The sequence below is a fragment of the Molothrus ater genome, chromosome 10, assembly GCF_012460135.2.
Source record: "Molothrus ater isolate BHLD 08-10-18 breed brown headed cowbird chromosome 10, BPBGC_Mater_1.1, whole genome shotgun sequence".
Classification (NCBI taxonomy): Eukaryota; Metazoa; Chordata; class Aves; order Passeriformes; family Icteridae; genus Molothrus; species Molothrus ater.
Window position 1 is genome coordinate 7,039,414 of NC_050487.2, and position 12,678 is coordinate 7,052,091.

At 55.8% G+C, this 12,678-nt stretch overlaps 4 non-coding genes across 4 annotated transcripts; 3 read left to right on the forward strand and 1 right to left on the reverse strand.

Annotated features, from left to right (window-relative positions):
• The first annotated feature begins 3,690 nt into the window (after positions 1 to 3,690).
• Positions 3,691 to 3,772, forward strand: TRNAS-AGA (transfer RNA serine (anticodon AGA)). Its single transcript has one exon. It is a non-coding gene; the product is annotated as a tRNA-Ser (tRNA).
• Positions 3,773 to 4,572: 800 nt separating this feature from the next.
• TRNAM-CAU (transfer RNA methionine (anticodon CAU)) lies at positions 4,573 to 4,644 on the forward strand. The gene has a single exon. It is a non-coding gene; the product is annotated as a tRNA-Met (tRNA).
• Positions 4,645 to 5,768: 1,124 nt separating this feature from the next.
• On the forward strand, positions 5,769 to 5,840 carry TRNAQ-CUG (transfer RNA glutamine (anticodon CUG)). The gene has a single exon. It is a non-coding gene; the product is annotated as a tRNA-Gln (tRNA).
• Positions 5,841 to 12,200: 6,360 nt separating this feature from the next.
• On the reverse strand, positions 12,201 to 12,272 carry TRNAQ-CUG (transfer RNA glutamine (anticodon CUG)). Its single transcript has one exon. It is a non-coding gene; the product is annotated as a tRNA-Gln (tRNA).
• Between the last annotated feature and the right edge of the window lie 406 nt (positions 12,273 to 12,678).

Here is a 12,678-nt window from a genome sequence, read left to right on the forward strand (position 1 = left end):
CTTTTCCCCAAAGCCACCAGCCAGGTCTCTGCCCCTGGGATGGGCACACTGAGTAAAGCAGGTCAGTGTGGCTGTGGGTCTGTTTCAGGGAAGGACACAGCATCTCTTTGATCACAAAACCAGGCTGTGGCACAGCCTGTGACTGTCAGCAAGTTCCCCATGGCTGCCACTCAGGCCTGCAGGGGACATCCTTTCAGGTGAACATGGACTTCCCTTCCACTGAGCTTTGCCACCTCCCTGCAGAGTTGGGTCCCTTCCCCACTATGGGGTTGTGCAGTGTTGACTTTGTGCCTCAAGTGACCCACAGTCTTCTCTAGGTCTGTGATGACCCATGGAAGAAATGACTCTCACAATGAGCCTGAGTGTCTGCACTGAAAGCTCCTGAGAGATGAGCTGGGTATCACTTCATGGCTGAATTTAACTGTAACTGGAGCCCAATTAAACATCAGAAAGGGCAAATAACAGAAACTTAGAGACACTACACAAAGACTGTTCAATACACCTTATACACTGGCTTGGGACCTCCAAATGAAATTGCCTTAGGAAGCGGGGACGCACATGAATCATTTTCAAGTCGGGTGCTGTGAAATTGGTGAAAAGTGCCTGAGATGAAAGAGGCAGGGACCTGATCATCAGCGAGGCCTGGCAAGTGGCCACTCCCAGGAGTTTGGATGTTTCACAAACAAGGAATGTTTGTGGCCCCACAGGGCTCTGGGACCCAGCATAAAAGGCTGCTCTGCTGCAGGCTCTGCATCCTGGTCTCTGGCCTCCCTTTCCTCGAGGAACGAGGTAAGCCTGAGCCCGCTCCATCCCTCCCTGTGGGCTGAGCTGCTCTCATGGAGGCTGCCCGGCTTGATCCTTGGGCTGCCTGAGCGTGGCCCTGGCACAGAACTGTTGGAGGGCTGTCAGCCTTTCCATGCTGGGGGCTGGGGCCAGCTGGGAAGAGGGGGCTTTGTTCCAGCAGAAGGGGATCAATGGGGCTCAGCCTCAGGGGGATGTGCCCAGCAGAATTTGCACCTGCCGTGGTGTAACAAAATGTGCCGGCGCACGCAGGGACATTGTCTGACACAGCCATGTCTGCTCTGCAGATGGGCTGTGACCAGTCTTTCCACAGGGCCCTTAAAGCCACTGGGCTGGCTCCTATTGCTGAAGTGGGGCGGCCTTCCCGTGCCGTGCCACTGGGAGGGCACCAGGAGGGTGGTGGGAGCTGTGGGCACAGAGTGTGTTTTGGAGACCAAATGTGTCCCTGGGGAGAGCTGAGGGACAGAGAGACAGAGCGATGCTGAGGCCGGGTGCCGCTCCCTGCTCTGTGTTGCAGCCTTGCCTCCCGCACCGAGAGATGTCTTGCTGCAGACCCTGTCCCCCACGGCCCTGCGGCCCCTGTGGCCCAACGCCCCTTGCCAGCAGCTGCACTGAGCCCTGCAACGCCCGCTGCGCTGACTCCATGGTGTACATCGAGCCTTCGCCGGTGGTGGTGACCATGCCGGGCCCCATCCTCACCTCCTTCCCTCAGAGCACAGCCGTGGGATCCTCTCTGTCAGCTGCTGTGGGCAGCTCCCTCAGCACCGCGGGGGTTCCCATCTCTTCTGGGGGCTCCCTTGGCCTGGGCGGCTCAGGCCTGTGTCTGCCTTTCCCCCGCTGCTGAGGTCAGATCTGCTGAGGCCGGGGCATCATCCCCCTTCTCTTTGGCAAATGGGCCCATCTCTTGCCCTCCCTGGCCCCCCACACCTCTTCCTTGGTCTCTGTTCTGTGCCACCGCTTTTGCTCCTTCTCATTAAAGCCTTTGTGCAGCACTGCTGGAGAGTCGTGGTCCTTTGTTCTCCTCCTCCCTCACCTACCACCTGCTCTGCCAGGGTGAGTACTGGCTGCTGTCCTGAGCTTACCAGCAGCTGCACTAAGAACTCCCAGAAATTACACCAGAGCACCAAACCTCAGTCACTGAGCTTGAGTCTGGAACCTGGAGATCACAGCCCTGCAGGGCCCGGTGCCAATTTGTGCCCTGTGAGAGTTATTTCAGATATTTGGAGTGACATGTCATTCCTGTCAAAGCTTCTTCACAAAAGCGCAGCAAAATCAATCTTCTCTCTTCTCTTAGCGATGTTGGGATGTGTCAATGGTGTGAGTACAGGATTGTGGGCTGGAAAGGAGAAAAGCTCTTCTTTTCATGCCTGGATGTCGGCAGTGTGGCTTCAACAGTGTGTTACTGAAAAGTTCACTCTGTTAATGACTAAATGGATAAAGCATAAATAGAATATTGATTTTAAATCAATATTTAATGTTTTATAGGGACACTGTGCATTGAGACATTTATAGTATGCAAACGATCATCGATACAATATTAAGAGGGCGCAATAGTGTTGGCCACCACTGGGTCCACATTCACAGCAAGAAAATAATTTCAAACTCAAAGTTACAACATTCATACCATTATCAATTCTCTCTCTCACATGCACAAACACACATACACACTCAGTATTTAGGTGTAAATATACCTTTTTAAAATTCCCCTTGAAAATGACCGCTCTTGGAAAATATTTTTGTTTCCCGAACACAACATCCCCATTCTCACACTTGCAAAGAAAGTGCCAGCAAAAATTGCGGCCAGGATGAAACCTTGATAGGACTAAAGCCCACTCTCTTACAACCCTATAAAGAGTGGCCCAAAATGAGACCATTTGAGCTGTCCTGGACCGCAGCAGGCTGTGACCAGCAATGGCCCTGAGTGGGCCGGCTCTCACAGCCAGTGAACTCTCAGGGTCGCTGTACTTGGAGGATTGCCCAACAAGGAGGAGTCCCGGGCTGATACCCTCACTCCTTGAGGCCTGAGCCTTCCCCCTTTGGGAGATGCAAAGGCATCCAAAGTGAGTGTTTCACTGCCCACTGAGGAGAATTTTTCACAGGTATGTTGCTTGTACCGACTCTTCATGTCTGTGTGCATGCACGTCTGCATGTATTTGCTATAGCAAATCTGGGAGAAACACTGCTTCCTTAGATGTTCAAGAACCTTGGAGATCTAAGTAAGTTAGGCCTGTCAGTAAAGTTAAGTTCCAGCTATAGAGTTACCTAAATGGTGCTTAGTGTTGTTCTTTTGCTAGGTTGCTAAGTATAACTTTGAAGTTGTAAGTTAGGTTAAACGGTATGAAGTGCTTTTCCTCTGTCAAATTTTAAGAGTGAGATACTAAATAGTTTTAAGGTACAAGTTAAGTTAAAATACTGTTAAGTTTGAGTGCTGTAAAGCTTTTAGGCCGTGTTCCTTTGTATGCTTGGTATGCTTGCCCTCACTGTCGTGTGTCACAGACACACACAGATGCTCATACACATACAAACACACACACACACATCCTCATAGACATAAAACACACATGCACTCACCCCCCCGCCCCCTGCCTCTCGATAGCTGTCAGTTGATTTCTGTTTGGATTGGTTGGAATTGGTTTTGTTTTGTGGTTGGTTGTTTTCTCTTGTTGTGCCTTAAGTGTTGGGTAAGTAGGAGAGTGAGTCTTGCCAAGGCAGTTTGTTGTCTTTTTTGGTTGAATATGAAAAGTGTTTTTTGCTGCTGTCCTTGGGAGCGATTTTGAGGCATGTGAAGCAGTGTTTGTTCAGAGGAGCCTTGTGCAGAAGTGCGTAGGTGTGGGTGTGGGTGTGGTGGCCCAGGGCAGGTGATGAGCAGGGCGGGCAGGGCTGGAGCAGGTAGTTGTGGCCGAGTGGTGAAGGCGATGGACTAGAAATCCATTGGGGTTTCCCCGCGCAGGTTCGAATCCTGCCAACTACGGGCACGCGTCCCTTTTGGGCTGCGGGCAGCTGACCAGGGGCACGGGGAGCACCATGGCACACGTGTGCCATGGACAGCAGCTGCAGCTGCCCCAGGGCTCCCGCACTTGCAGCCCCAACAATGAAGAAGGGAAGGGCAAATGCAGATGGCACCTGGAGCTGAGCATTTCATCACCTCCTGGAGCTGAGCATTTCATCTCCTCGCAGTGGCACCAAGTGTTAAAGGCAAGGAGCTTCAGCTTGACAACCTGCTTGGCACCAAGTGGCCAGAAATCCGAGCTTTTGCTTCAGAGTACCCATGAGGAGCATGGAGCTGAGGCAGCAGAATTTGCAGAGCAAAAAGAGGAGAATTGTTTCTGGTGGCAGTTCCAAGCCAAGGCAACCCATGTCCCAGGTTGGCCATCAAAGATCTGAAGTGTCGGGCAGGTGCAGTGTTGCCGGGTGCCGGGAGCAGATGTGTATTTGTGGCGAGGGCTGCAGGTGTGAGGATGTGTGTGGATGTCAGGTGGGCTGATGGATGGCAAGGCTGCAGGCTGTGTGCAGGGGTGTGTTGAGCAGGGGCAGGGGCAGGGTGGGTGTGGAAGGGGCAGGGTGTGTGCAGGGGTGTGTGCGGGAGGTGTGGGAGAAGGGCAAAGGCAGGCGGTGGAGGTGCCGAGCACAGGCTGAAGGGAGGTGCATGGTGAGGGTGTCTATTTAGTGGGGTGGGGGAGGCAGATCAGAGAGGAAGGGAAGGAGTGAGGGGCAGCAGTGGCGGGCAGCGTGAGGCTGGGCTGAGGGCAATGGCAGGCAGGCCTGGGGAGGAGCAGAGTGGCGCAGCGGGAGCGTGCTGGGCCCATAACCCAGAGGTTGATGGATCGAAACCATCCTCTGCTAAGGTGCTTTTTTCACTCAGGCTGCCTTGCCCAACAACTTGGACCCTGCTTGGCCGGCCCCAGCTTTCTGGCCAACGCTGGCCACAGCCTTCCTCTGGCCTCTACACTGGCTACCTGCTTTTAGTAAAACCATAAAACTTGTATAACAGCACCTGGCCTCTCCTGGTCCCAAAGAGCGCGGACCATGCCCTCCACAAGTTCTTCTTCCACAGAGCAGCTGAGCCGCTGCTCCTGCTCCCCTCAGCCTGGGATCCTGCCCAGGACACCAGGGACCTCCCAGCCCAGCAGGCACCCGCTGGTTGTGAGCCAGGTCAGCCCTGGCAAAAGCCGACTGCAGGCGCTGCTCTGGATCCTGCAGAGACTCCCGGAGAGTGGTGAGCCAATGCAGCCGGGTGGGCAGGGAACCTTGTGCTTCTCCACACCTGGGCGTCAGGCTGGGGCTGCAGTGGGGCTGAGGCACTGAGTTGCCTTGTCCTTGCTTTGTCTCCAGCCATGCTTTGAGCAGGCACTTGGACTTGCGTCCTCCTGGGACGCCTTGCAGTCAAGTTCCTTGTGAGAGGGAAGAGTTGGCAGAGCGGGTTCTGCCCTCCCTGCTGTGCAGCATAGGCAGTGAGTGAAGTTCTTCCTCAGAGGAAGTGGAGGTCAGTCATTGGCGCGCCCTTGTTGTGTCACCTGTGCTTTGTCCTTGGTGCTGCAGCCCCTGTGCGGGGTTCAGCAGAGGGTCTTTGTAGAGCTTTGGTAGAGATGGGGCAAAGTTAGCCTCTGCATAGTCCTTAAGGAGCTGGAGGGGGTTGGTCTGGAGAAGAGAAGGCAAGGGGGCTTGTGGTGTGTGAAGGTAAGTTGGGAAGGTAAGTTTGCCTGCGTGAGAAAGGGCTTGTTGCAATTTGGGAAAGGGAAGATTTTGCGTGCTTTGAAGCGCGGCAGTTGTAAGAGAGGGCGCGTGAGGGTTGCAGGGAGCTGTGCTGCTGCGCTGAAGGGCGGCGCGATGGGAGAGGGTCTGTAGGGCGTGCAGGAAGGCTGCAGCAGGTGTGAGATGTGCAGAGCAGTGGAGAGGCAGGCAGGCTGAGCTGGGGCCATAAGGCTGAGGCAGGCTGAGCACAGGGGGCCCAGGCAACCTGGGCAGGAGGTCCTATGGTGTAATGGTGAGCACTCTGGACTCTGAATCCAGTGATCTGAGTTCAAATCTCAGTGGGACCTGAGCCTTTTGGTTGCCTCAGCTTGCTTGCCCTCACCATGCCTACACTCTCAGCCCTCTCCTCTGCTGCTGCTTCCCTTCTGCACTCTTCTCGCAGCAAGCACACAGCACACACAGCACCTGAGCTGCAGAACTCCCACTCACAAAGGGCCAGGCACAGGACTCTGCTCTGCCACCACTGCCTCCTCCTGTCTTGGATGCATCTCACTCCGGACACTGGGCTACACGCTCTGGGCACCTGTTTCCACCTTTGACCATTCCCACAGGAACAGCAGCTTACTCCGTGTGCCAGTACTTGTAGGCCCACTGCTGTGAATGTCTCCTTTCTTACTCCTTTCCTCTGCAGCTTCTTTTCCTCTTTTCCCTGCCAATTCCTTTCTATTGCTCTGCAATCCATTCCAGGAGCTCTACCAGCATTGGGTAGTGCCCCATCATTGGGGTTCCATTTGTTTCCATGGGAGAGGGAAGGATCTCCCCGGCAGAGCAGGTGGGAGGTGAGGGAGGAGGAGAACAAAGGACCACGACTCTCCAGCAGTGCTGCACAAAGGCTTTAATGAGAAGGAGCAAAAGCGGCGGCACAGAACAGAGACCAAGGAAGAGGTGTGGGGGGCCAGGGAGGGCAAGAGATGGGCCCATTTGCCAAGGAGAAGGGGGATGATGCGCCGGCCTCAGCAGATCTGACCTCAGCAGCGGGGGAAAGGCAGACACAGGCCTGAGCCCCCCAGGCCAAGGGAGCCCCCAGAAGAGATGGGAACCCCCGCGGTGCTGAGGGAGCTGCCCACAGCAGCTGACAGAGAGGATCCCACGGCTGTGCTCTGAGGGAAGGAGGTGAGGATGGGGCCCGGCATGGTCACCACCACGGGAGAAGGCTCGATGTACACCGTGGAGTCAGCGCAGCGGGCGTTGCAGGGCTCAGTGCAGCTGCTGGCAAGGGGCGTTGGGCCACAGGGGCCGCAGGGCCGTGGGGGACAGGGTCTGCAGCAAGACATCTCTCGGTGCGGGAGGCAAGGCTGCAACACAGAGCAGGGAGCGGCACCCGGCCTCAGCATCGCTCTGTCTCTCTGTCCCTCAGCTCTCCCCAGGGACACATTTGGTCCCCAAAACACACTCTGTGCCCACAGCTCCCACCACCCTCCTGGTGCCCTCCCAGTGGCACGGCACGGGAAGGCCGCCCCACTTCAGCAATAGGAGCCAGCCCAGTGGCTTTAAGGGCCCTGTGGAAAGACTGGTCACAGCCCATCTGCAGAGCAGACATGGCTGTGTCAGACAATGTCCCGGCGTGCGCCGGCACATTTTGTTACACCACGGCAGGTGCAAATTCTGCTGGGCACATCCCCCTGAGGCTGAGCCCCATTGATCCCCTTCTGCTGGAACAAAGCCCCCTCTTCCCAGCTGGCCCCAGCCCCCAGCATGGAAAGGCTGACAGCCCTCCAACAGTTCTGTGCCAGGGCCACGCTCAGGCAGCCCAAGGATCAAGCCGGGCAGCCTCCATGAGAGCAGCTCAGCCCACAGGGAGGGATGGAGCGGGCTCAGGCTTACCTCGTTCCTTGAGGAAAGGGAGGCCAGAGACCAGGATGCAGAGCCTGCAGCAGAGCAGCCTTTTATGCTGGGTCCCAGCGCCCTGTGGGGCCACAAACATTCCTTGTTTGTGAAACATCCAAACTCCTGGGAGTGGCCACTTGCCAGGCCTCGCTGATGATCAGGTCCCTGCCTCTTTCACCTCAAATGTTGTTCTTCCTCTTTGTAGAAACCAACATTCTGTGATAACTCTTAGAATCACTTTGGAATGGAACGGACCTTAAAATCATCTCCCTCAAGCCCCCTGAAACAGCTTCTAGAATTTCTCTGCACAGCCCAATCCAGTGTATCAATCGTCTCCAAGAAAAAGATGCCCTCCCAATGTCCAATCTAAATACACCAGCTTTCATTTTTAACCAGTGGCCCTTGAGCCATCCCTATACACCCCAGCCAGGTATCCTTCCCTTTCTTAATTGAATGTCTCCTGGGAGCCCTGTCCTCTCTTTGCTATGCAACCCCAACCCTCTCAGCCTGTCCTCACAGGCTGATGGCTCCAGCTCCTGCTGCTCTTTGTGGCTCCTCTGGACCCACTGCAGCAGGTCTGTGTGTTTCTTAGCCTGTGGGTCCTAGGGCTGCAGGCAGTACCCCAGGTACGGTGTCAGGAGAGCCGAGTAGAGCAGGACAATCCCCTCCCTCAACCTGCTGCCCACACGGCTCTGGATGTAGCCCAGAATAAGATTGGATTTTTGCACTGGGCTGCTAGCTGGCAGGGCAGGTTCATGTTCAGTATTTCAGAACCTGCACGTTCCCCTCCACAGGGCTGCTCTCCACCCACTCAAGGCCTACTAGGCTGTGTCCAGGTTTGGGATTGCCCTGACCTTGGCATTTGACAACCAGAGCTCTGGCCTCAGCTTGGGAAGTGGGGATCCTCCAGAAAACAAGGAATTCAACACGTAGGACACTGATCAAAGGCATGCCTACATCTCTCCCTGAAAGACAAATTGACCCATTTTCCCAAACACAAACTGACCCACTTTGCTCATTGTGTCCAGCCCTGAGGTCGGGATCTGGATGGCAGCTTTGGGGCAGAGGCTGAGGGCAGGAAGCCCAAAGCCCATGGCCCCTTTTCCTGGGGCAGGCATCATTTGCCCATTCACCTAATAGCACAGTTCAAAGGGATATTGGATCAGTCTCCCAGAGCTTGTGGGAACCATTGTGATGTGGAAGAGTTGGGAAAATCCATGAGCTTCAGGCAGACCTGAATCATGCTGATGTGGAAATGAGTGCACACAGTGCCCTGGACTCAGGCATTCCAGGGATACCACAGCACATGGCCCCTTTCCTCCAAAATGTCAGCCTATGTCAGGGGCACTTGCAGACCTTCTAGGACCAGTCCGGTACCACCTTGTACATCCATGTAATCCTGTGCTGCTGCTGCAGCTTTGCAAAAGCCATTGCCATTTGGTGGCTGCTCAAGGGCCCAGGGGATGCAGGGCGACCCAGGATAATGGAAGCTGGGAGAGACCTCTGGCAGTTCTTTGCTCCCTCTCTGAGAAGAACAAACTTCCCAGCGGCCTCCGTAAATAGTGGGCCTTGTCCCATTGTCCTCTGAACACTGCCCCTGTCAGACAGGTCCCTGTCTCCTGAGCAGCACTTCCAGGGATGCCCTGCACCCCCAGGAGGCCACCAGGAGATGGAAAGGGCTCCTACAGAGGAGCCTTCCAGGTCCTCAATGGGGAGGACCAGCAGGAGATGACACTGAGGCTGCCTGCACTGATGAGCAAGCTGTAGAGGGGGACATGGAGCTGCCGCCTCCATCACCTCCTGGCAGTTCAGGAGAGAATGAAGCCAAACTCTCCTGAGAGCTGCACTGTCACAGGGCAAGAGGCAGCAATCACAAGTGACAAGAAAGGAAATCCCAGAGTTCCCTGGGGGAGGACAAGGGACAGGCCTGGGAGAGCTGTACAAGTGATAGGGACCTCTTTTGCAAGCGGTGTCTGTGCTTAGAAGTCGGCAGGACAAGGCCCAGAGTCTGCTGAGGAACTGGGGCAGTGTGATCTGCCCAGAGCAGTTGATAGGAGCACAAGACCTCCAGAGCTCCACACAGACCTTCTGGGGTTGATGTGGGGTACTCTGGGTCACTACAGTCCTTGAGCTGCCACCAAAAGACCCTGCCTTGGGAGACAGCAAATGCAGGAGATTGCAGACAAGCACCAGGCGATCCCCGACTGGGAACACAAGGTGGGGAAATATCCTTCATGGCAGCAGAACATTGAGGGTATGAGCTCTGTTATCCCTTGAGCACCTGAGTCTGTGGCAGCCAGTCCACTGAAGTCCACACTGGGTGACTCAGGTTTGCCTGGAGCTCAGGGATTTTCCCAGCTCTTCCACATCACAATGACACCTACTCTTCTGCCCTGGGAGACTGATCCAGTGTCCCTTTGAAATGTAAAATGCATGGAATGGGAAACCCCATGCCAGACCCAGAAAAAACAGCCATGGGCTCCCTGCCCTCAGCCTTTTCCCCAAAGCCACCAGCCAGGTCTCTGCCCCTGGGATGGGCACACTGAGTAAAGCAGGTCAGTGTGGCTGTGGGTCTGTTTCAGGGAAGGACACAGCATCTCTTTGATCACAAAACCAGGCTGTGGCACAGCCTGTGACTGTCAGCAAGTTCCCCATGGCTGCCACTCAGGCCTGCAGGGGACATCCTTTCAGGTGAACATGGACTTCCCTTCCACTGAGCTTTGCCACCTCCCTGCAGAGTTGGGTCCCTTCCCCACTATGGGGTTGTGCAGTGTTGACTTTGTGCCTCAAGTGACCCACAGTCTTCTCTAGGTCTGTGATGACCCATGGAAGAAATGACTCTCACAATGAGCCTGAGTGTCTGCACTGAAAGCTCCTGAGAGATGAGCTGGGTATCACTTCATGGCTGAATTTAACTGTAACTGGAGCCCAATTAAACTTCAGAAAGGGCAAATAACAGAAACTTATAGACACTACACAAAGACTGTTCAATACACCTTATACACTGGCTTGGGACCTCCAAATGAAATTGCCTTAGGAAGCGGGGACACACATGAATCATTTTCAAGTCGGGTGCTGTGAAATTGGTGAAAAGTGCCTGAGATGAAAGAGGCAGGGACCTGATCATCAGCGAGGCCTGGCAAGTGGCCACTCCCAGGAGTTTGGATGTTTCACAAACAAGGAATGTTTGTGGCCCCACAGGGCTCTGGGACCCAGCATAAAAGGCTGCTCTGCTGCAGGCTCTGCATCCTGGTCTCTGGCCTCCCTTTCCTCGAGGAACGAGGTAAGCCTGAGCCCGCTCCATCCCTCCCTGTGGGCTGAGCTGCTCTCATGGAGGCTGCCCGGCTTGATCCTTGGGCTGCCTGAGCGTGGCCCTGGCACAGAACTGTTGGAGGGCTGTCAGCCTTTCCATGCTGGGGGCTGGGGCCAGCTGGGAAGAGGGGGCTTTGTTCCAGCAGAAGGGGATCAATGGGGCTCAGCCTCAGGGGGATGTGCCCAGCAGAATTTGCACCTGCCGTGGTGTAACAAAATGTGCCGGCGCACGCAGGGACATTGTCTGACACAGCCATGTCTGCTCTGCAGATGGGCTGTGACCAGTCTTTCCACAGGGCCCTTAAAGCCACTGGGCTGGCTCCTATTGCTGAAGTGGGGCGGCCTTCCCGTGCCGTGCCACTGGGAGGGCACCAGGAGGGTGGTGGGAGCTGTGGGCACAGAGTGTGTTTTGGAGACCAAATGTGTCCCTGGGGAGAGCTGAGGGACAGAGAGACAGAGCGATGCTGAGGCCGGGTGCCGCTCCCTGCTCTGTGTTGCAGCCTTGCCTCCCGCACCGAGAGATGTCTTGCTGCAGACCCTGTCCCCCACGGCCCTGCGGCCCCTGTGGCCCAACGCCCCTTGCCAGCAGCTGCACTGAGCCCTGCAACGCCCGCTGCGCTGACTCCATGGTGTACATCGAGCCTTCGCCGGTGGTGGTGACCATGCCGGGCCCCATCCTCACCTCCTTCCCTCAGAGCACAGCCGTGGGATCCTCTCTGTCAGCTGCTGTGGGCAGCTCCCTCAGCACCGCGGGGGTTCCCATCTCTTCTGGGGGCTCCCTTGGCCTGGGGGGCTCAGGCCTGTGTCTGCCTTTCCCCCGCTGCTGAGGTCAGATCTGCTGAGGCCGGGGCATCATCCCCCTTCTCCTTGGCAAATGGGCCCATCTCTTGCCCTCCCTGGCCCCCCACACCTCTTCCTTGGTCTCTGTTCTGTGCCGCCGCTTTTGCTCCTTCTCATTAAAGCCTTTGTGCAGCACTGCTGGAGAGTCGTGGTCCTTTGTTCTCCTCCTCCCTCACCTCCCACCTGCTCTGCCGGGGAGATCCTTCCCTCTCCCATGGAAACAAATGGAACCCCAATGATGGGGCACTGCCCAATGCTGGTAGAGCTCCTGGAATGGATTGCAGAGCAATAGAAAGGAATTGGCAGGGAAAAGAGGAAAAGAAGCCGCAGAGGAAAGGAGTAAGAAAGGAGACATTCACAGCAGTGGGCCTACAAGTACTGGCACACGGAGTAAGCTGCTGTTCCTGTGGGAATGGTCAAAGGTGGAAACAGGTGCCCAGAGCGTGTAGCCCAGTGTCCGGAGTGAGATGCATCCAAGACAGGAGGAGGCAGTGGTGGCAGAGCAGAGTCCTGTGCCTGGCCCTTTGTGAGTGGGAGTTCTGCAGCTCAGGTGCTGTGTGTGCTGTGTGCTTGCTGCGAGAAGAGTGCAGAAGGGAAGCAGCAGCAGAGGAGAGGGCTGAGAGTGTAGGCAGGGTGAGGGCAAGCAAGCTGAGGCAACCAAAAGGCTCAGGTCCCACTGAGATTTGAACTCAGATCACTGGATTCAGAGTCCAGAGTGCTCACCATTACACCATAGGACCTCCTGCCCAGGTTGCCTGGGCCCCCTGTGCTCAGCCTGCCTCAGCCTTATGGCCCCAGCTCAGCCTGCCTGCCTCTCCACTGCTCTGCACATCTCACACCTGCTGCAGCCTTCCTGCACGCCCTACAGACCCTCTCCCATCGCGCCGCCCTTCAGCGCAGCAGCACAGCTCCCTGCGACCCTCACGCGCCCTCTCTTACAACTGCCGTGCTCCAAAGCACGCAAAATCTTCCCTTTCCCAAATTGCAACAAGCCCTTTCTCACGCAGGCAAACTTACCTTCCCAACTTACCTTCACACACCACAAGCCCCCTTGCCTTCTCTTCTCCAGACCAACCCCCTCCAGCTCCTTAAGGACTATGCAGAGGCTAACTTTGCCCCATCTCTACCAAAGCTCTACAAAGACCC